This window comes from Triticum dicoccoides, chromosome 2A (genome assembly GCF_002162155.2).
Source record: "Triticum dicoccoides isolate Atlit2015 ecotype Zavitan chromosome 2A, WEW_v2.0, whole genome shotgun sequence".
NCBI lineage: Eukaryota > Viridiplantae > Streptophyta > Magnoliopsida > Poales > Poaceae > Triticum > Triticum dicoccoides.
Window position 1 is genome coordinate 750,713,229 of NC_041382.1, and position 23,811 is coordinate 750,737,039.

Genomic DNA, 23,811 nt, shown 5'->3' on the forward strand with positions numbered 1-23,811 from the left:
CCACCCCCCCTCTTCCTCCTCCCCACGCGGCCCTGGCCGCGCTCGCAGGAGGGCGGCGGGAGGTGCCGGCCTCGACCCTCCTCGCACTCGCGGCGGCAAGCAGCGAGCCGCTCCGGCCGAGGATGCGCGGCAGCAGCAAGCAGCCCCTTCTTCCTCGTCCGAAACGCTCCTCCCATCCACCCTCATGTGACAACTTCGATGCTTGTGACGACATTTTTGTGTCATAGCTGTGAGTTTTTATATATGTGGTGCTGGAACTTCTTATGCAAATTGTGATGTTATGCTAATTAAGGTGAAATGCTGCTAAAATTTCGTTTTCTTATGTGCTGATTTTTTAATTGTTTTGCTGAAATTAACTAAAATATTTATCTCATATCCATGCCGAAAATTTTGAAACAGAACATAAATGGAAAAGTATATCATTTCGCCAAATATTTCGCTGGAAATATTTATCTCATATTTAGGGGCTGTTTAGATAAAGAAGCAATAAAGTTAGTATAGCGAGTGTGGAAAAGTGGTGGTAGGAGTTGCGAAATTGTCCCTAAGCAATTGACTACTTTACTAGACCGATAGCAAGTTTTACGTGGGAGAGGCCACTGTTAGCATGTCATCCCTGACTTGGAATTCTATGCACTTATGATTGGAACTATTAGCAAGCATCCGCAACTACTAATGTTCATTAAGGTAAAACCCAACCATAGCATTAATATATATTGGCCCCCCTTCAATCCCGTATGCATCAATTTCTATGCTAGGTTGAAGCTTCTATCACTCTTGCCCTTCAATACATAGTCCTATCAACATACAACTAACCCTATGGTGTGATCCACGCGCGCGCTCATATGATGGACACCAAAGGACAACAACATAACCACGAGCAAATTAAACCAATCATAGCAATTCACCAATTACCGATAGGACAACAAAAATCTACTCAGACATTATAGAATGGCAACACATCATTGGATAATAATATGAAGCATAAAGCACCATGTTCAAGTAGAGGGTACAGCGGGTTGCGGGAGAGTGGACCACTGTAGATAGATGGGGGAAGGTGATGGAGATGTTGGTGAAGATGACAGAGGTGTTGGTGTAGACTGCGGTGATGATGATGACCCCGACGGTGTTCCGGCGCCACCGGGAGAGAGGGGGAGAGGGCCCCCCTTCTTCTTCTTCTTCCTTGACCTTCTCCCTAGGTGGGAGAAGGGTTTCCCCTCTGGTCCATGGCCTCCATGGCGGCGGAGGGGTGAGAGCCCCTCCGAGATTGGATATGTCTCCCTATCTCTCTGTTTCTGCGCTCCCTGATTCTGCCCTTTCTCCGTTTCTTATATTATCGGAGATCCGTAACTCCGATTGGGCTGAAATTTGGACACAATTTTTATCCGCATATTGGCTTTCTTGTGGCGAAAGAAGGGCACCAACCGCCTTACGGGGTGGCCACGAGGGCCCAGGGCGCGCCTGACCCCCTGGGGTGCGCCCCTCACCCTCGTGGGCCCCTCGGGCATTGTCTTGCGTTGATTCCACTCCCCAAAATCCACATAATTCCAAAAAAATCCCGGTCAATTTTTATCCCGTTTGGACATATATGTAAATCAAAAAAAATATGATTGAGTCATTTAATACAAACCTACAAAATCCAGTGTGCATATTCACCTAGTAAATATGCATGCGCAATGTATGTTGATATTAGGAACCGGTCTTGGGTTTGGATTTAGATCCTCTAATTAATACACAACAAATTATTACTACTCGTAGCAGATTTTAATCTCTGGATTTTTGGTATTTATCAGATCCTCTAATTAATAATCAACAAATTAGCGGATTAATTTCCTGATCTATATACGTAGACGGACAAAGAATGCTTTTTTAAAAGCTTTATTTATGGAGGATTTATTGAAGCGCAACCCTTATTATTTTATTATATAATTATTAGGTGCGCGATGCGGCGAGTGTCACACGACCTCAACGATAGCCCCGCCCACCGTTAATCAGCCGGTGGGATGCTCATCGACGCCGTTGTTGCTGCCTACATGGAGGTTGAGGCCATAGCTCATGCACTGGTGCACGCACAGTTCCATCCTTGACGGGTCATGGTAGTGATGTTGACATTTCATCTCGCAGAAAGCTCTGCTAGGATGATGATGCTCCCGGCCGTGGCACTCGTTCACGCACCGTCGTCTCCCGGCGGGGTCTTGCCAGTGCTGGCACTTGATGTCGCACATGTCGTTGCTTCGGTCATCGGCACCCCAGCCGGCCTCCACCTCCCAGGCGTGGGGATGGTGATCGACGTCGTTGTTACTGTCCGCATGGAGCTTGATGCCATAGCTCATGCACTGGTGCACGCACAGCTCCATCCTTGACGGGTCGTGGTAGTGATCTTGGCACTTCATTTCGCAGAAAGCTCTGCTAGAATGATGAAGCAGCTTTTGTCTCTGGCACTCGTTCATGCACCGTCGTCTCCATGCGAGATGTTGCCCGTGTTGACACTTGATGTCGCTGTTGAATATATGGTTTGTCTATGTATATTGTATAGTCCGGCTCACCTTCTAGTCATTGTATAGTTTAGGTTGTGGTCCACCTTGTATTCCATATATACGTGCTCTATACACCGATCAATACATCGAGTAGCATTACCAAAATATTCGTTTCCAACATGGTATGATACCTACAATCCTAACCCTAACTACTGCCGCCGCCGCGATCCAATCGCCGCCGCCGCGCCGCCGCCCCTTGTGTGCCGCCGCCGCCTCGCGCTTCCGCCCGCACCCCGCCGCGCCGTCACCCGCCATGCCGCCTCCTGCTACCCGCAGCACCGCCACCCGCTGCGCCGCCATCCCTCTCGCCGCGCCGCTTCCCCACGTGCCGCGGCACTCCCCTCTCGGCCATGGCCTCCCCCGTCGTCCTCGATCACCTCACCTCCACCTACTATGCCCGGAAGACGTACTTCTCCCTTGTGTTCCGTGAGTACAATCTCCGGGATCACATCGATGGCTCCGTGGACTCCCGCGGACGATGAGGAGTGGACATCCATCGACGCCACTCTCATCCGATGGTTCTACACCACCATCTCGAAGGACCTCTTCCACACGGTGGTCTCCGCCGATGATGACGCTCACGCCGTTTGGACTAAGCTCAACGGCCTCTTCACCGACAACGCGCTCCAACGCAAGGTTTTCTTGCACGGCGAGTTTTTTGGGTGCTAGCAGCTTGACTCGTCGGTGGACGATTATTGCATACGCCTCAAAAAGCTTGTCGACGAGCTCCGTGACCTCGGCGAGAAGGTCTCCGACGAGCTTCTCCTCAGCACTCTCATCGCCGGCCTGAACGAAGACTTCGGGAACGCCGCCTCCAACATCCCTCTCATCACCAACCCGACCTTCCCCAAGATCGTCGCGTACCTGAAGCTGGAGGAGAGGAGGATGCAGATGTCGCGCACCCGGGCCACCCATACGGCTCTCACCGCCGGGACACGCGGCGGTGCGCCGCCCACCGCTCCGGCTCCCCCGCCGCGGCCCGCCCAGGGCCCCTCCACGCGCAGCCGCCACCCGGGTTCCCTTATCCCGCGCCGCCGCCCCCGCCGAGCAGCAGCAGCGCCGGGGCGGGCGTCGCGGCCGAGGTGGCCGCAAGCAGCAGCAGCAGCCGCCAGCTGCCCATGGCGGGGCGCCGCGCCAGCAGCAGCACCCGCTCCCGCCGGCGCCCTGGCAGGCCGGCCAGAACCCCTGGACGGGGGTGGTTCACGCATACTCCATGCCCATACCGCGCGCCCCTGTCCCCGGTGTCTTTGCCGCCCACCCGACCTCTCATCAGGCTCTATACGCGGCCCCTCAGGCGTATCCGCCGGCGCCGCTCTATAGCCCCTCGGTGGCCTATGGACTGCCTTTGGCCGGTGGGTTCGCGGCACCGCCGCCACAGCCTCTGCCGTCGGCCCCGGCCCTCCCGCCGGCGCCCTGGGACCCCGTGCTGCTAGTGGCCCTCCACACCGCCCCCACGCCACAATAGTACAGCCACGGCTCACATGGCCGCCAACCCCGGTAACCTTCTTACCGCTCACCCTGTTCACACTACTGCTCGCATTACCGTGGGCGATGGTTCTTCCATGCCCATCACTCATGTCGGCCATGCTGCTTTTCCTTCTAACTCCCTTCCATTATATCTTTCTAACGTACTTGTTTCACCTGACATCATTAAAAATCTAGTTTCTGTTTGTTCTCTTACACGTGAAAATTCTGTCACCGTTGAATTTGACATGTTTGGCTTTTCTCTTAAGGATGCCCGTACCCGGATGGTGCTCCACCGATGTGACAGCCCCGACGAGCTCTACTCGGTCCACTCATCCACATCCTCTGTCGCTGCACCCATGGCGCTTTCCGCTGGTGTGGACCTTTGGCACGCTCGTCTCGGTCATCCCAACACTGCCACCCTTCGTCATATTCTTCGCAGTTTTTCATTCACGTGTAATAAGATCGACGATCACACTTGTCATGCTTGTCGTCTCGGCAAACATGCTCGTTTACCCTTTAGCACTTCCTCGCATGTTGCTTCATACCCATTTGAGTTGATTCATAGTGATGTTTGGACCTCTCCTGTTGCAAGTAACACGGGCATCTTTATTATCTTGTTATTCTTGATGATTTTTCGCACTATGTGTGGACCTTCCCGTTGCGGCGAAAGTCGGATTATGTTGCCACTCTCACCGCTTTCTACTCCTATGTCGCCACGCAGTTTGGTCGCCCCATTCATGCGTTGCAAGCAGACAACGGGAAGGAGTTCGATAATCTTGCGATCCGCAACCTTCTCGCCACACACGGCATGATTTTTCGTCTCACTTGCCCGTACACTTCGCAACAAAATGGCCGCGCTGAGCGCGTGCTTCGCACTCTTAATGACCGCGTTCGCACCCTCCTCTTTCACGCCAACGTGCCACCACGTTTCTGGCCCGACGCGCTCGCCACCGCATCACTACTCCTCAACATCCGTCCTTGTCGCACTCGCGGGAACTTTGCTCCTCATCATCTTTTGTTCGGCATGCCACCCTCCTACACCGAGCTCCGCATCTTCGGTTGCTTGTGCTACCCTAGCATCGCTTCCACTACTCCTCATAAGCTCGCACCACGGTCCGTGGCCTGCATTTTTCTTGGCTATCCCCCCAACACCAAAGGCTACCGCTGCTATGATCCTATCTCCCATCGGGTCATCATTTCCCGACACGTTTACTTTGATGAGATGGTTTTTCCGTTTCAGCAGGTACCTTCGGATGTTGCGGCCTTGCCCGCTCCCGACGCCGGCCGCTCGAGCGCTTCTCTCGGGCCGCCTCCTGGCTTTGAGGGTGCCCCCGTGCCCCGGGTCAAGTTCCTCCCCGGCTGGCTTCCTCAGGGGCTGCACCCCTCCCGGCGCCTGCGACGCCCCCTGCGCCGCCATCGGCGCAGGCCTCCTCGGCGCCCCCCGCGCCCTCGCCTGCTGCCTCCCCTACGGCGGCATCGCCGGCGGCCTCGCCCGCGGCGGCCTCGCCCGCGGCCTCACCCGCGACATCAGCGGCGGCGGGCTCTTCTTCGTCATCGCCCGTCGCCCCGGACTCGCTGTCCCACCCGATGACTCGCTCTCGGGCTGGTACCTTACGCCCGAGTACGCGGTACATGTCACAGCCCTAGAATTTGCTTGTAGCTAATTACCTGAGTGAGCATCATGCATCATGTCTGAATTCTGAAAGTTGAATTGAGTTTAGTTGAAACCCTCATAAATCACTTCAAAAATAATCAACATTAAAAATTTTCAAAGAAGTCCAAGAAAATGTTCCTCTTAGTGTCTGAAAATATTGGCAAGAGGTAAAACTTAAAACAATATTTTTGGAATCTCAGAGATATTTATTTTGGGCCTTTGAATTAAATCAATAACTATTTGCATTGGATATATATTTATTTATTAATTAATATATGTCCAATAATTCTGATCTTTGGTGAAGGGCTTTGGAATAATCCAACTAGTCCCTACAAGAATTATCAGAAGCAACAAAAATGATTTAGTGTCTAAAACTAAATCAAAACAATTACAGAAAAATAGAAAACAGAAACTAAATAAAAGAGAGAGAGAGAAGAGCTCACCTGGCGCTCACCTGACAGGGCCCAGCACGGCCCAGCCCACCAGAGCCAGGCGCCAGTCGTCTCCTTCCTTTGCCAGGAGGACGACGGCGTGGCGCACGCACAGGAGGCGAAGCCACCTCCTGCTTCCACCTCCTGCTTCCTCCCCACTCCGATCCGTCGCGCTTGGAAACGCCCGAGCCCCCCTGGTCCTTCCCCTCTCTCGCAGCTCACTCTCCCCTCCTCTCCCTCGCTCTCTCCCACGATGGCCGACGCGGCCATGGAAGCGCCGCCGTGAACCACCGTGCTCCCCGACCCCCTCTCGCCTTCCCGTGTTGCGTGGAAGCTCCGCCATTGTCGCCTACGCCTTCTGCACCGAGCCAAGCGAGCCGGGAAGCCCTGCTTTGTCCTCGGCGTCGTCTTCTTCAACCTCGGCCACCGGAGATCGCCACCGTCGTTCCCCACCGTCCGCGCTTCCCCAAGGCCGCCGACCAGCTCTCTGGATCCGCTGTGAGCTCCTCTACCTAGCCCCCTACTTCCCGTGCTCGATTACGCCTCGTAGCCACCGCCCCCTTCGTGCCCAAGCGCTCCTCGCCGCCGGCCATGTCGCCGTCGTGGCTACGGCCGTGCAAGCACGCGTCCGAGTGCACCACCGCATTCAGTGCGTCCCCAGGAGCCTAACGCACGCACTTTCTCGCCCTGCCGTGCACCGTAGCCCTCTTTCCCTCTCCACCCGAACTCCGCCGCCGCTGCGAGCTCAGTTCCGGCGAGCTCCGGCCACCCTGTGACCCGCTGTTGCCTCTGCTCGATGCAGCCGAGCGAGGGCTCCCCTCTGGTGCCCTCAGCACACCCAGCCACCGCCCCTAGCGCCATTCCGGTGAACTTCCGCCGCGTCTCTGGTCGCCGCCTACGTAACTCCGGTGAGCTGATGTGGCTTCATTAGTTTAGCGCTAACCCCTGCCAATTAGGCCTCAACAGACGCTGACAGTAGGCCCCATAGTGGGTCAAAGCCCAGTTAGCGTCGGGTTTGACCCGAGGTTGACCTCTGTTTGACCCTTGAGTCACTGACATGCGGGCCTCGCCCGGCTAACCCAGTTAGTTAGAGCTAAACTTAATTAAGTTAGTTTAGTTAGTCACTGACCAGTGGGCCTAGCGTTGTTTAGTTAGTCTAGTTAACCCAAATAGTTAACTGTGAGACTGACTAGTGGGGCCCAGCCATCAGGTTTGACCTGGTCGACGCCTTTGACCTGCTGACATAACCTTGACATCATGCTGATGCAGTAATACACTTTCTGGATTTAGTTTAAATTATAATAATTCAGAAAATTCCAGAAAATGCCCAAAACTTCTAAAAATCATAGAAAATCAACCGTAACTCCAAATGAAATAAATTATATATGAAAAATTATCAGAAAAATCCAAAGAATCTGAATCTGGCATTTTCATGCATGTTGGAACAACTTAAAGTTTCTGTTTAGGACAATCCAATTAAATGGCATTTAAGAAATCACATATGGAGTTTGAATTTGAACTTAGGGTTCAAACCAACCCCATTTAACATGTTGCTAGTTGCATTAGCTGAAAACACAGCATATTGACATGTCATGATCATGCATCATATTGTGCATTGCATTGATTGTGTTCTTTCTATGTTTGCCGGTGGTTGTCCCCTCTCGATAGACGTTGTACCGACGCTGTGATCGTTGACACTGATGAAGACCCAATGATATCTTCAGAAGTGCCAGGCAAGCACAACCCCCTTGTTCATTCCGATACAAGCCCACTCTCTCGCTCCTGCTCTCTTTTACTGCATTAGGACAACAACGATTCATCTGTTACTTGTTGCGGTAGTTGAACCCCTTATCCTCTGCATGACCTGTCATTGCCACAGTAAATAGATGAAACCCACTAGCATGAGTAGGAGTTGTTTGAGCCCTGATGTGCCTACTCATTCATGCTTGTTTGTCATGCCTGCTACTGCTTAGAGTTGAGTCAGGTCTGATTCATCGGGGGTGAATTGGAACAGTGATGAACATGTCCTACTGTGTATGAGCTAAGTGTGTGAACACATTTTGGTAAAGGTAGCGGTGAGAGGCCATGTAGGAGTACATGGTGGGTTGTCTCATTGCAGCCGTCCTCAGGAATTGAGTTATGTGTCTGTGATCCATGAACAACTACTACGACTCATTGGGATCCTTAATTGACCCTCTCGGCTTCTTAATCACCCTAGTACTCTGTCTAGGAGTTGCAACTAGTTTCTGGTGTTTGTAGGTTATGTGTTGGCGGCCGTGCGTAGCGCTGACCCTAGGGGCGGGCTATGTTGCAGTAGATACACCGTGGCACGGTGTACCGGGCGCCCGTTTGGTGTCTCGGGAACCCTGTTCACATCGTTCGGGGCCGTATGTGGAAACCTCGGTCGGACTCCCTGCGGATGGAACCTGGATAGGCGATAAACCTGGACTAAAGACTTAAGTGTTTAGGTAGGCCGTGGCCGACACCCTCGCCAGGCTTCCACTTGAAGGTTGCCGAGATACATGACGTGTACATGGTGGTAAGTGGTGGGAGCATGTGTGAAGAAGTACACCCCTGCAGGGTTATCATTATCTATTCGAATAGCCGGATTCCTCGGATATGGAAACTTGGACCCCTTGCATAGTTCATAGACAAGTGAAAGTGGATACTCTAAAACTCGCAAGATAAGTGTGAGTGCTATGGATGGCCTTCTCGTAGGGAGACGGGAGCGGATCCATGGTGGTGTATTGAATGGTGAATATGTGGACTCGTGTGCGCCACCACAAAAAAGTTGCTTGCAGTCGTAGTTTAGGATAGCCACTGAGTCAAAGCTGGATTGCTGCAGTCAAACTCCACCACCCCCTTTGTTGATACCGATGCATATGTAGTTAGTTCTGATGTAAGTCTTGCTGAGTACAATTGTACTCACGTTTGCTTAATTTATGTTTTGCAGAGAGGCTTCAGTCTCGCTAGTAGTTCCGCGTGGACTTCGACATTTAGCTTGATACCTCAGCTACAATCTTGTGCCCTCGGCAGGATCTGGTAGATAGTCAGGCTTCTTAGCCTTTTTCATTTGTAGATGTCTGTACTCAGACATGTTAAGCTTCCGCATGTGCTTTGCATTGTATGCTATGATTGTTGGGTCTTGAGACCCATGTTTGTAATATCTCGCTCCTCGGAGCCTAGTGATTAAATACTTGAGTCGTAGAGTTATGTTGTGATGCCATGTTGTATTTACACATATCGAGCATATTGTGTGTATGATTGAAATGCTTGGTATGTGTGGGATCCGACAATTTAGTTGTTTATCCTTGGTAGCCTCTCTTATGGGGAAATGTAGTCTTGTGCTTCCATGAGCCATAGTAGTCTGCTACAGCCCGGTTCACCGGAGTCCTGCTAGCCCAGCACTACTGCTCAGGACACTTGACTGGCCGACATGTGTTTCACTTCGTTCCTGTGTCTGTCCCTTCGTGGAAATGTCACGCGGTGGCATCCGGAGTCCTGCCTAGCCTGCTACAGCCCAGGTTCCCGGAGTCCTGTTAGCCCAGTGCTACAGCCCGGATTCACACACTGCTGACCGACATGCTCGATGTGATTCATGTATGCCTGTCCCCATAGGTTAGTGCCGCTTTGGGTTCACGACTAGCCATGTCGGCCCGGGTTCTCTGTCATATGGATGCTAGCGACACTATCATATACGTGATCCAAGAGGCACAAACGGTCCCGGGCCATGGTAAGGCGACACCCGTGGGAATACCGTGCGTGAGGCCGCAAAGTGATATGAGGTGTTACCGGCTAGATCGATGTGACTTGGAATCGGGGTCCTGACAGTACACCAGCGATGAGTATCTTCTTGCCGCTTCCGTCTCCGAGCCGTCCCCTCTCCCATCGTCAGCTCGAGCCGCCCTTTGGGACCCTCATTGGCTCGCTGCGATGCAGGAAGAGTTCGATGCGCTCCAACGGAACCGCACCTGGCAGCTTGTCCCTCGGCCGCCTCGTGCCAACATCATCACGGGCAAGTGGGTCTTTCGTCATAAGACTCGTCCAGAAGGGACTCTCGAGCAGTACAAAGCTCGCTGGGTGGTTCAAGGCTTTCGGCAACGTGCGGGCGTGGACTTCACCGACACTTTTGCTCCGGTTGTTAAACCAGGCACGATCCGCACCGTGCTTCAGCTGGCCGTCTCCCGAGCTTGGCCTGTGCATCAGTTGGACGTCTCCAACGCCTTCTTGCACGGCCACCTAGCCGAGCAGGTGTTCTGTGAGCAGCCCACCGGCTTCGTCGACGCCACACAGCCGGACCATGTGTGCTTGCTCTCCCGTTCTCTTTACGGGTTGAAGCAGGCGCCTCGGGCCTGGTACCAGCGCATCGCTGCCTTCCTGCAGACGCTCGGATTTACATCGACCCGCTCCGACGCGTCCCTCTTTGTGTACCATCACGGGGCTGACATGGCCTACTTGTTGCTCTACGTCGACGACATCATCCTGACGGCATCCACTGTCGCGCTTCTCCAGCGGCTTACTGCTCGTCTTCGCGATGAGTTTGCCCTGAAGGACTTGGGGCCCCTCCACTACTTCCTCGGCATTGAGGTGGTTCGACGGCCAGATGGGTTCTTTCTGCACCAGCAGCGTTACGCCCATGAGCTTCTCGATCGTGCTGGCATGCTTAACTGCAAGCCTGCTCCCACGCCTATTGACACCAAGGCCAAGGTTTCAGCTCTGGAGGGCTCTCCCGCATCCGACGCGGCCTTCTATTGCTCCATTGTGGGTGCCTTGCAATACCTCACTCTGACGCGCGCCGACTTGCAGTATGCCGTTCAGCAGGTCTGCCTTCACATGCATGCTCCGCGTGACTCTCACTGGACCTTGGTGAAGCGTATCCTCCGTTACATACGCGGCACCCCGTCCATGGGACTTACACTGACGGCCTCTGCCTCCACCGACCTCGTCGCCTACTCTGATGCGGACTGGGCTGGCTGCCCGGACACATGGCGCTCCACTTCGGGGTACTGTGTCTACCTTGGTCCGTCTCTGATCTCTTGGTCTTCCAAGCGACAGCCCACAGTCTCTCGCTCGAGTGCCGAGGCAGAGTATCGGGCAGTGACTAACGCCGTTGTCGAATGCTCTTGGCTTCGTCAGCTGCTCCAGGAGTTGCTTTGTGATGTTCACAAGGCCACACTCGTCTACTGTGACAACGTCTCCGCCGTGTACCTCTCCGCCAACCCGGTCCACCATCAACGAACGAAGCACATTGAGCTCGACATACACTTTGTTCGTGAGTAGGTGGCCCTTGGGCGCATCCGGGTCCTCCACGTCCCGACGGCACAACACTTTGCCGATGTTATGACAAAAGGACTGCCTACTTCTGTTTTCGAGGAGTTCAGGTCCAGTCTTTGCGTCTCCGGCGATGCTTCGACTGCGCGGGGGGGAGGGGGTGTTGAATATATGGTTTGTGCATGTATATTGTATAGTCCGGCCCACCTCCTAGTCATTGTATAGTTGAGGTTGTGGCCCACCTTGTACTCCATATATACGTGCGCTATGCACCGATCAATATATCGAGTAGCATTGCCAAAATATTCGTTTCCAACAGTCGCACATGTCGTTGCCCTGGTCATGGACACGCCCACCGACCTCCTCCTCCACCTCCGCGGCGATGGTGGCCGTGGCCCCATCCTCCTCCTGCTCCGCTCCTACGGCCGCAGCAGCGAGCAGCACCACCGCGAGAAAGAGGAACCACCAAACACCACCCTTGTGAACGAACACCATTGCTGTCTACGCGAGACTAGGAGAGACATATGACAACGGAATGGAGAAGCGGGAGGCCGGCGCCGGCCTTTATAAAGGGCCAGTTCTTTTGGGCGATTCTATAAGAATCGCCCCCCTCCCCAGCTTCTTCCAGAATCACCACTTCATATGTTTTTTACAATCCTAACTAATTAGGCCTTAACTAGATAGAATTGTAAAAAAAAAATATGAAGTGACGATTCTGAGAGAAGCTGGGGAGGGGAGCGATTCTGGGAGAATCGCCGAAAAAAACTGGCCCATAGACGCGTGAAATATTTGACGTTATTTATCAGGTCTCAAGCAAAGTTGATTTAGGGCCGGCCCTTAGCGAATGGGAACGTCTGTAGTCTGTAGGAGTGCACGTAATGCAAAGAAAGGTTGCCTAAGGAAACTGCAAAGAAAAGGAAAAGGGCATCCAGATAAACACACATCCCGTGTGGCCAATGTCGGGAATTGTCGGTGTACCTAAAGAAAATGTAATATCGGTGTATATTCTTAGCTGTTCAACTAAAATACTACTGGTAATGTATGTACTAACACAACGCATGGATGATTTATCATGATACCAAGCAACAGATGTTTTAGATAAAGACGGAGTAACATACGCACGCACACAGATCTAACGTGGGTCTTCCCCGCTTTCATCGTATCGTATCGTGGTATCATTATTATTTTGCATGACAGCTAGCTAGGGATGTTTCTAGCACATCGATCTAACAAAGTCGCACATTGTTTTAATGTCTTGTGGCCTCAGTCATGATTTGGCTGGACATCTAAAAGATGTTTTTAGCAAACCAATTTAGCACACATCTTGCACCGTTTTCCATGCGCTTTGTCTTGACTCATTATTTTATCAGACAAAAAGAGATATTTCTAGCACATCGACCTAGCACACGTCTTCCATCGTTTTCTACTGAAAAAGGCTCCACACTCCGTTTTATAGATAAAGCCACCTCTCACTAGTTTTAGTGGTCTCACTCATTATTTTATCCAACTAAGAGATGTTTCTAGCACACAGAGCTAACAAACGTCTACCACCACTTTCAATGTGTTGTGTCCAGGCCAACTCGGCAAAGATGCCTTTGCCAGGAGAAGTCCAGCTGTGTCACCTTTGTCGAGTGCCCCGTGTAAAAGGACTTGGAAAACACTTCACCGAGCTGATTTGGCTCACTTAGTACCCTAGCACTAGGCGAACATGCTAATTCCAGAAAAGATAGGGTAGAGTGGTGCATGTAGCTCTCGCTTGTGTAGGGTCCAAACTCCGGTGAAGGGTCCGACTACGTTGGATCTATTGTCCACAACATTTCTTTATATTTATGCAAGAGGCTGCTTCCATGTCACAAGGCAACGACTTTACCGCTGTGCCAAAGCTCTCTTTCTGCTAATTCAAGTTTTTTTAAGTTTTTATGAAAAAGGAGGATTACCCCTGGCCTCTACATCCCTTTTATTAAACAAAGTATCCGAAAAGTCTATGATCCAGAACACGCTCGCTCAGAGCTGAAAAGGTGCAAAACCAAATAAAATATGCCACAGCCGGCGAAAACAGGACTAGATGACTATACACCTATCCTATTACTGTACCGCCATCAAAACCGGTTGCAGATATCCCGAATTATCATCTCCCATCGGGTAGACCCAGTAACCAAAGGCCCCTTGGCTTCCACAGGAGTGAGTAACGACCACCTACGGATCCAAGCAGTGGCCCTATAGATACTGCAAAAAATTTATACGAGTTTGTGTGTTAAAAACCATATCGTTTCTACAATTCCATATAGCCCAAAGTAATGCACATACTCATATCCGAATATGTTTGCAATATTTGTCTCTACTCCGTTTAGCCACGTCCCAAATAACTTGTGAATACTATTTGGAGGGGTGATATTAAAGGCTATATGAACTGAATGTCATAATAGTTTGGCCAGCGGACAATCGAGAAGAGGTGTTTGATGGTTTCATCGTGATCACAAAAGCTACACCTTTGACTACCATCCTAATTACGTTTTGCCAAGTTATCCTTAGTCACAACCACCTCCTTGTGAATAAACCATATGAAGACTTTGATTCTTAACGGGAGCTTGATCTTCCAAATATGTATTAATTTGGGAATCGAACCGGGATCAATTATGTCTAAATACATAGATTTCACCGAGAAGATGTCATTCATAGTTAAACTCCAGTGAATACTATCAGCCTCATTAGAGAGATGAACATCCATCAACCTCCTGACCAGATGTAGCCAGGTGTCTCCTACCAAAGATCTCAGGAATTGGATATTTAAAGAGTTGGACTGTAATACTGTAGCAACATAAGCCTTCTTACGTTGTACAATATTATAGAGAGACAGATATTGTGTGGCTAAGGGCATCTCCCCTAACCATGTATCCTTCCAGAATCTCGTCGAATTATCGTTTCCACTGATGAACTTAGTTCTATATGAAAGAAGGCTACTTTCGTTCTCATCAACCCCTTCCAAAAAGGTGAATCATGCTAATTCGAGTAGTGGGTGAGAAATTATTTTGTGTCATAGGGTAGCATAATAGAACACACTTAAGTCTAAAGACCGATGTAACAAGAGATGTACATGTTGCCACTTTACTATTTCCTCCCTCCCATAATATAAGAGTGTTTTTTATACTACATTAGTGTAAAAATGCTCTTATATTATGAGACGAAGGGGTAGTTGCATGAAAATTTTAGCAAGGCTTCGTGGAACCGCCCAGGAGTGAGACTGACGACCACGGCGACAAGGTCGACTGTAGCGTACGTGCCACGGTCTCTTTCGCGCATTTCATCATCGTACTAACAGCAGGCCACCGGCTTACGAATGTAGACCATTTGTGATTGGCCAAAAGACCTCCGGAGTGCCGCAACAATGGCGCCGTATCCACGAGCCATGTGCAACCTTCTCCCTCTCCTCCTCCTGGTTGCCGCAGCCCACGCCGGCGATCCTTCCTACTCCGAGTGCCCAAGAGACACGAACTACACGCACGGTGGTATCTTCCAGACCAACCTCAACGCCCTCCTCTGCTCCCTACCCGCCGCAGCCGCTGGCGCGGCGTCTCGATTCGCGACGAACATCACCGGCGCGGTGCCATACAGGGTGTACGGGCTGGTGTAAGAGTAAATTGCACAAAACCACCACTTTAAAGGCAAGGTTTGTGAAAACCACCACAATACAATTTTTTTGCAGAAAACACCATGTCTTCCGTAATCTTTTTGCAGAAAGCACTGATCGGCGGATCGGGGTTAGTTAAGCTTGTTTATGACAGGTGGGGCCCTTTTTTGCGTACATGGCACCGTCGGCCGTCCCGACAGCCGTTAGACGGCGTTTGACGGCGTTTGACGGCGTCGTATGCCTCCATCCCCCATCTGTTCGTTTCTCTCCCTCTTCTCCTGCCGCCGCTCTCTCCCCTCCTCGCGTATGCCTTCTTCCCCACTCTCCTGCCGCTCTCTCCCCTCCTCTCGTCGCGTAGGCAGATGGCTACTGCAGCGAAAGCAGGCGGTGTTGGCGGGGGCGGTCCTCCAGGCAGTGGCGCAGGCGACGCGGATCCCGACCCAGGCGGTGAGCTCTGCGGGAGCTCGAACCCTAGCAAGGCGATGCGAGATGCGGAGGTGCAGTATTCGGTGGAATACGCGGCGGCTAGATCTTTCGCCACGGCGGTGAAGGCGAATCCCAATGGAAGCCACCACATCGCCGCCTCATCCTTCGGCGGTGTATAGTGAGATCCCCTTCCCTTATCCATTATTCTGTGAACTTATCTGATCTGTTTCTAGGGCTAGGGCTAGGGTTAGCCTGTAGTGATATCCCCTTCCCCATCTCCATTGCATATTGTTGGCCCTATGTTTGTTATTGCGATGATTTCTTTCTGAAATTAACTCATTATGTTTAAATTAGTTGTTCCGTGTGTCTTATTTAGTTGAAATAAGCTATGGTTATATAGTTGTAATTAGTTGATGTGTTGATCTGTATTGCAGTAGATCTTAATGAACTAAAACTAGGGTTATTCCAGTTTTTTGCTTTGTACTACATTGGTTACTTAAGCAACCCAAAGCTATGTATTGATGCTGTCCTGCTTTTTCATAAGTGTTATAATTGAACACTTATACAACACTATGTTTCTTTATGAATTTGTAGTCTGGATGATAAGGTTTGGGAATTGAGGATGCATTTTTATGACAGAGATAATCTTGAGAGAACTATGATGTTGTCAGACATCACATTTTATAATCTAGTTGCACTGATAGAGACTGAAGGATATGGGGTGAGGGATTACATGTACTATGTGAAGGATCCTGGCCTAGGAATAGAAGGAATGCAAGAAATAAAGGGTGATGCCATGCTGGAGGAAATTCTAGACGACATAGTACAGCAGAAGCAGAAGATTTTCAATGTGACAGTTGTTAGGGCCAGTTCCCCCAAACCTGCACATATAAATTGCAGTGCTAATGTTATTGAGCAGCAGATCCCTCTGTAGGAAATTGGAGAGCTCCAACTGTATCAGGTAGATGAAGGAGTGTTGTTCAATGCACATCCTAGTTCAGTTTCAAACACAACAGCAGAAGTACCAGAAGAAGAACTAAGACCAATACAGTTTCAAACACAGCAGAGCACAAACAATTCAGAGGAGCAACTGCAAATAGAAAAAGTTATGGAGGAGACAAGGAGAAAGAAAATTGCAATGTTTAGGAAGAATGAGAAAGAAAAAGAGAAGGCCACTCCTTTGAAAAGGAAAGCTGCAGTTATGGACAATGAAGAGGATAGTGATGATGATGATTTGTCGGAATATGGGGATATCCTTGCTAGGCTTGAGGAAATAAAAACACAGAGGGATGATCCATTACTGCATTATGAAGGGGACACAAGTGTTGAGGAGATGTTGGATACAGATGAGGAGGAGGAACTGTATGATCCATCAGGTGAAGAAGAGGATGATGATGATCAAGAGGAGGAGGAATTGGAGGAAGTGGTGCAAGGGGAACAACATAATGAAGAGGAGCAAGAGAGTGGTCAACATATTGAGAAGAAGAATAAGGCCAAGAGAGACAGAAAAGGGCCAACTAGCAGATCACATGGAAGTGTAGAGCAAATGTTTGAGGATGACTGGATACCATCAGATGATGAGGACAAAAAACCATTAGACCTGGGGTTGGAAGATGATGATGGTGCTGAGGCAATGGCTTATGTGTTGCCCAATGGTAGGAAGAGCAGAGCAAAGAAGATGAAGCCAAGGTTATGGTATGCTGAGGGCAGAGCTGACCCACAAGACCAATTTGTGAAGCATCTTTGCTTCATTGATGTGTACCAGTTCAGAACTGCACTCCAAACCCTGCACATATCATAGAACAGGAACTATGAGTACCACAGAAACTGCAGTGACAGTGTTATAGCACAGTGCATAAATGAGCAATGCCTTTTTTATATAGCAGCTTCTCAGATTGCAAATGAGAAGACATTTACCATTAGAAAGCTGTATTTAATGCACACATGCCCTTCTGTGTCAAAGAGCACCAAAGTCACTGCCAAGTGGGTTGCAAAACATTGTGAGGAGGTAGTGAGGAATGACCCTAACACAACAATAACAACAATAATTAACACTGCAAAGAGCAAGTATGGAGTGGATATTTCAACCCACATGGCCTACAGGACTAGGAAGGCAACAAAGAATGTTGTTTTAGGAGATCAAAAGGCCCAATACACAAGGATTAGGGATTATTTAGAGGCTATCCTAGACACCAATCCAGGTTCTAGATGTATTGTCACAACAAAACATATTAGGGAGCATCCTAGCAAGAACCCTAGGTTTCATGGACTGTTCATCTGCCTGAATGGATGCAAAGAAGGGTTCCTCAATGGCTGCAGACCATTCATAGGTAATTGCCTTGTATTGTTGTTTATGCCACTTGTATGTTCTTTGAAGTACTAATCATTTGTGCTAAACTTGCAGGTTTGGATGGATGCTTCATAAAGCTCACTACTGGTCAACAGATCCTAGCTGCTACTGGAAGAGATGGGAACAACAATATTTTTTCCATTGCTTTTGGAATTATAGACAAGGAGGACACTAATTCCTGGACCTGGTTTCTATAGCAGCTGAGGGAGGTAATAGGTGGGCAATCTGGCCAGTTTGGACAGTACACAATCATTTCAGATAGGCAAAAGGTAATATATTTAGTTGTAGTTACTTTCATGTAGTTGTAGTTACTTTCATGTAGTTGTAGTTACTTTCATGCAGTTGTAGTTACTTAGTTGTACTTGTTTCATACAAGGTCTTTTGAAAGCCATAAATAGAGTCTTCCTCAATTGCCCACAAAGGTTCTGCCTTAGGCATATCTACCAGAACTTTCAGATTGCTGGGTTTAGAGGGCCAGAATTAAAAAATACATGGATGCAGCAAGTTACTCATATACTGAACATGGTTTTCAAGTTGCAATGGATGAGTTAAAGACAGAGTGTGAAGCAGCTTGGGTGTGGCTTAGCAAAATACCCAGACACACTTGGGCCAGACATGCCATGGATGTGAACTGCAAGATAGACTTAGTTGTTAATGATGGCCTTGACCCCCTGCAGCTTCACATTGCTCTCTTCAACTGTCTTCTTCAGCTCATCGATGTGGTTCTGCAGGTTCTTCCTCTCTTCAGCTAGCTTGAGCTTCATGTTCCTAATGACATTTGCTTGAGGAGCTGCTAGGTTCTTAACCATGTCACACTTCTCCTGAAGCTTGTTGGTTTCAAGATCTTTCCTTTCTACCTCTGCCCTCCTTTCCTGAGCATCCAAAAGTCCATTCACATCTTCAACCAACTTCTCATAGCTCTCCTGCAGCTTCTTCTTATCTTGTGTCAAGTCATGAACAACAAGTGAATGTAGAAGATTTTCCTCAGTCCTGTCTCTCCTACTTTGTTCATACATAAACCATAACTTGGCTAATGCATTCTCAAGGGTTTTGGGCCAAGCTGGATCAATCCATTCAACTAATCCACAGTTTCTACCTTCGTGAACAAAATCAGAATTAACATAAATAAATACATTAGAATGCTTCCAAGCAACACTATTTAATGTTGGGGAACGTAGTAATTTCAAAAAAATTCCTACGCGCACACAAGATCATGGTGATGCGTAGCAACGAGAGGGGAGAGTGTGTCCATGTACCCTCATAGACCGAAAGCGGAAGCGTTATGACAACGCGGTTGATGTAGTCGTACGTCTTCACGATCCGACCGATCCAAGTACCAAATGCACGGCACCTCCGAGTTCTGCACACGTTCAGCCCGATGACGTCCCTCGAACTCCGATCCAGCCGAGTATTGAGGGAGAGTTTCGTCAGCACGACGGCGTGGTGACGATGATGATGTTCTACCGACGCAGGGCTTCGCCTAAGCACCACTACAGTATTATCGAGGTGGACTATGGTGGAGGGGGGCACCGCACACGGCTAAAAGATCAACTGATCAATTGTTGTCTTTGGGGTGCCCCTGCCCCCGTATATAAAGGAGTGGAGGAGGGGAGGGACGTCCCTCTCTATGGCGCGCCCTAGGGGAGTCCTACTCCCACCGGGAGTAGGATTCCCCTTTTCCTAGTACAACCAGGAGTCCTTCCAAGTAGTAGGAGTAGGAGACAAGGAAGGGGAAGAGGGAAGGGAAGGAAGGAGGGGGCGCCGCTCCTCTCCCTAGTCCAATTAAGACTAGTCAATGGGGGGGGGCGGCCTGCCTCTCCCTCTCCCCTAAAGCCCAATAAGGCCCATATACTTCTTCCCCCGTATTCCCGTAACTCCCCGGTACTCCGAAAAATACCCGAACCACTCGAAACCTTTCCGATGTCCGAATATAGTCGTCCAATATATCGATCTTTACATCTCGACCATTTCGAGACTCCTCATCATGTCCCCGATCTCATCTGGGACTTCGAACTCCTTCGGTACATCAAAACTCATAAACTCATAATATAAATGTCATCGAAACTTTAAGCGTGCGGACCCTACGGGTTCGAGAACTATGTAGACATGACCGAGACACGTCTCCGGTCAATAACCAATAGCGGAACCTGGATGCTCATATTGGCTCCCACAGATTCTACGAAGATCTTTATCGGTCAGACCGCATAACAACATACGTTGTTCCCTTTGTCATCGGTATGTTACTTACCCGAGATTCGATTGTCGGTATCTCAATACCTAGTTCAATCTCGTTACCGGTAAGTCTCTTTACTCGTTCCATAATACATCATCCTGCAACTAACTCATTAGTTGCAATGCTTGCAAGGCTTAAGTTATGTGCATTACCGAGAGGGCCCAGAGATACCTCTCCGACAATCGGAGTGACAAATCCTCATCTTGAAATATGCCAACCCAACATGTACCTTCAGAGACACCTATAGAGATCCTTTATAATCACCCAGTTACGTTGCGACGTTTGGTAGCACACAAAGTGTTCCTCCGGTAAACGGGAGTTGCATAATCTCATAGTCATAGGAACATGTATAAGTCATGAAGAAAGCAATAGCAACATACTAAACGATCAAGTGCTAAGCTAACGGAATGGGTCAAGTCAATCACATCATTCTCCTAATGATATGATCCCATTAATCAAATGACAACTCATGTCTATGGCTAGGAAACATAACCATCTTTGATCAACGAGCTAGTTAAGTAGAGGCATACTAGTGACACTCTGTTTGTCTATGTATTCACACAAGTATTATGTTTCTGGTTAATACAATTCTAGCATGAATAATAAACTTTTATCATGAAATAAGGAAATAAATAATAACTTTATTATTTCCTCTAGGGCATATTTCCTTCAGTCTCCCACTTGCACTAGAGTCAATAATCTAGTTCACATCACCATGTGATTTAACACCAATAGTTCACATCTTTATGTGTTTAGTTCACATCTTCATGTGACTAACACCCAAAGGGTTTACTAGAGTCAATAATCTAGTTCACATCGCTATGTGATTAACACCCAAAGAGTGATTGAGGGAGTCCTGGATTAGGGGGTGTCCGGATAGCCGGACTATACCTTTGGCCGGACTCTTGGACTATGAAGATACAAGATTGAAGACTTCGTCCCGTGTCCGGATGGGACTTTCTTGGCGTGGAAGGCAAGCTTGGCGATGCGGATATGTATATCTCCTACCATTGTAACCGACTCTGTGTAACCCTAGCCCTCTCTGGTGTCAATATAAACCGGAGGGTTTTAGTCCGTAGGACCAACAACAATCATACCATAGACTAGCTTCTAGGGTTTAGCCTCTCTGATATCGTGGTAGATCTACTCTTGTACTACCCATATCATCAATATTAATCAAGCAGGAGTAGGGTTTTACCTCCATCGAGAGGGCCCAAACCTGGGTAAAAACATCGTGTCCCTTGTCTCCTGTTACCATCCGCCTAGACGCACAGTTCGGGACCCCCTACCCGAGATCCGCCGGTTTTGACACCGACATTGGTGCTTTCATTGAGAGTTCCTCTGTGTCGTCGCCATCAGGAAAGATGCCTCATCCCGTCTTTAAAGACGGTACCGTTGCTAAGGGAGCTCTGGCTGTCGGCCAAACTCTCCGGCTAGGTGGTTTTCTTATGACCACCTGTTCGGCTGCTGCGCCGACGATGACCTCTCGGGTCATCAAAAGCAATCTTCACGTCAACTCAGAACTCGTCGAGCAGTTAGATCCAATGGAGCTCTCTTCCCTAAACGAGCTCTTGGATCGCATCGCCGCCCTGGGAGTCGCTACAGACTACGGCCAGATTGGGTCTAAACCCGATCTGAGAGAGATTAACTCTCCCCAGGTCACCTATCATGTTGAAGTGGTAGAGGGACAATGTGGCGACCCTTCATCTATCTTAAGGACTAGCTATGTCCGGATTCCCGATCCCTCCAAGCCGGATACCCGCGGAGGGGAGGACGTCACTCAAGACCTGAACTTAGAGTCAGGCAACGGGCTAGATTCATTGGACAACATCCAAGAACCCAAACTTCCGAGTTCGGAAACTCCCTGGCCCTTGAGTGTCAGATTGGGTGAGGTTTCGGATTCAATTCCACCCACCCACCCGAACATAAGCGATCTATCCCAAATTAGGCAAGAGCCCGAAGAAACAGTACATCATTACTGGGCCAGATTCCTCCTGGTTATGAACAGGATAAAGGACTGCTACGAGGAAGACGCAATTTCATTCTTCTGCAATAATTGCACGGACAAGGGAATCCTCAACGCCATAAGTCGCCGTGATATTACACGCTTCGCTGACTTGGCGTCCATAGTACGAAAGTACTGTGCGATGGAAAGCGCCTGGAAAACCAAAATAAATTTTGGGACAATCCGGCCCTGAATACAAACCCAGTCCGAAATAAAAGGGTGCATCATCGCCAGACACCCGAATTAAACACCAAAAAGCAAAAACCCTCCACGAGGCATGGAACCGTACTGGAAGGATGGCTTAATGGACCCTGTAAAATTCACAGTACAGAGGGCGCCACACCAACTCATAGCCTTAGAGCATGTTGGATACTCCGGCAGGTGGCCAAAATTGGCGAAGATCTTCTAATTCCAGAAGCCACAGAAAGCCACCCCAGGGACACCAGTACGGTATTGACAGTCTTTTTTTCGAGACTTTCGCATCAAATAATATGCGAAAAAGAACACTCCGCAGCCTTGCCGAAGTCTACCAAGTAGCAACAATAAACCCATGGAGTGACACGACTATTACTTTTAATGCCAGTGATGAACCTAAATTCCGAACAACCTGAGCACCAGCCGCATTGGTCCTCAGTCCAATAGTGGACGGCTTTCGCCTTACCAAGGTACTCATGGATGGCGGCAGCGGATTGAACCTCATTTATGAGGAAACCCTTCAAAAAATGGAAATAGACTGGAACCGCATTGAGCGAAGCAGCACAACCTTTAGAGGAATAATCCCCAGTCGGGAAGCGCGTTGTACAGGAAAAATCACACTAGATGTGGTGTTCGGCACACCGGATAATTACAGGTCCGAAGAGGTCACGTTCCAAGTGGCCCCGTTCAGTAGCGGATACCATGCTCTGCTAGGGCGGGAGGCGTTTACAATCTTCCAAGCCATACCCCATTACAGGTACATGAAGCTCAAGATGCCCGGGCCCAACGGAATCATCACTCTCGCTAGTGATCCGGACATAGCACTTCGCGCCGAAAACGAGACAGCCGCACTGGCCCTCGAGGCACTATCCGAAGCCATAGCAGCTGAGGAACTGACTGCGCTGCGCTCCATGGTGAATAGGGACGATGTGATACTCGACAAAAGATCTAAATCCACCTCCTTTAAACCAGCGGACGAAATAGTCAAATTCCAGGTCCATCCAACGGACGTCAATAAAACAGCTTCCATCGGGGCACAGTTAAACCCTTATGTAGACGCCGCACTGTGAGAGTTCCTATGTGAGAAATGGGACATTTTCGCCTGGCACCCTTCAGACATGTCAGGAATCCCACGCAGGCTGGCCGAACACAGCTTAAATATCCTAGAAGGATTCAAGCCAGTCAAATAGGCTCTTCGGCGTTTCTCCGAACCTAAGAGACAAGCCATGGGAGAGGAACTAGCCAAGCTATTGGAGGCCGGATTCATCAGAGATATAAAACATCCGGACTTGCTAGCAAACCTGGTGATGGTACCAAAGAAGGACAAATCCTGGCGCCCGTGCGTTGATTTTAAGGACCTCAACAAGGCCTGCCCAAAGGATCCCTTCCCCCTCCCCCGCATCGATCAAATTATCGACGCTACCGCAAGACACGATTCGTTGTGTTTCCTCGACGCATACTCCGGCTACCATCAAATTGAGATGGCAGAGTCAGACCAAGCCGCAACGGCATTCATCACACCATACGGCCCATTCTGCTTCAACACAATGCCTTTTGGGCTCAAAAACGCCGGCGCAACATATCAGCGCATGATTCAGACATGTCTGGCAAACCAGA

General features: G+C 49.5%; 1 pseudogene; it reads left to right on the forward strand.

Annotated features, from left to right (window-relative positions):
* Positions 1-14,763: 14,763 nt before the first annotated feature.
* LOC119358310 overlaps positions 14,764-23,811 on the forward strand; it is a 62,543-nt pseudogene continuing 53,495 nt past the window's right edge.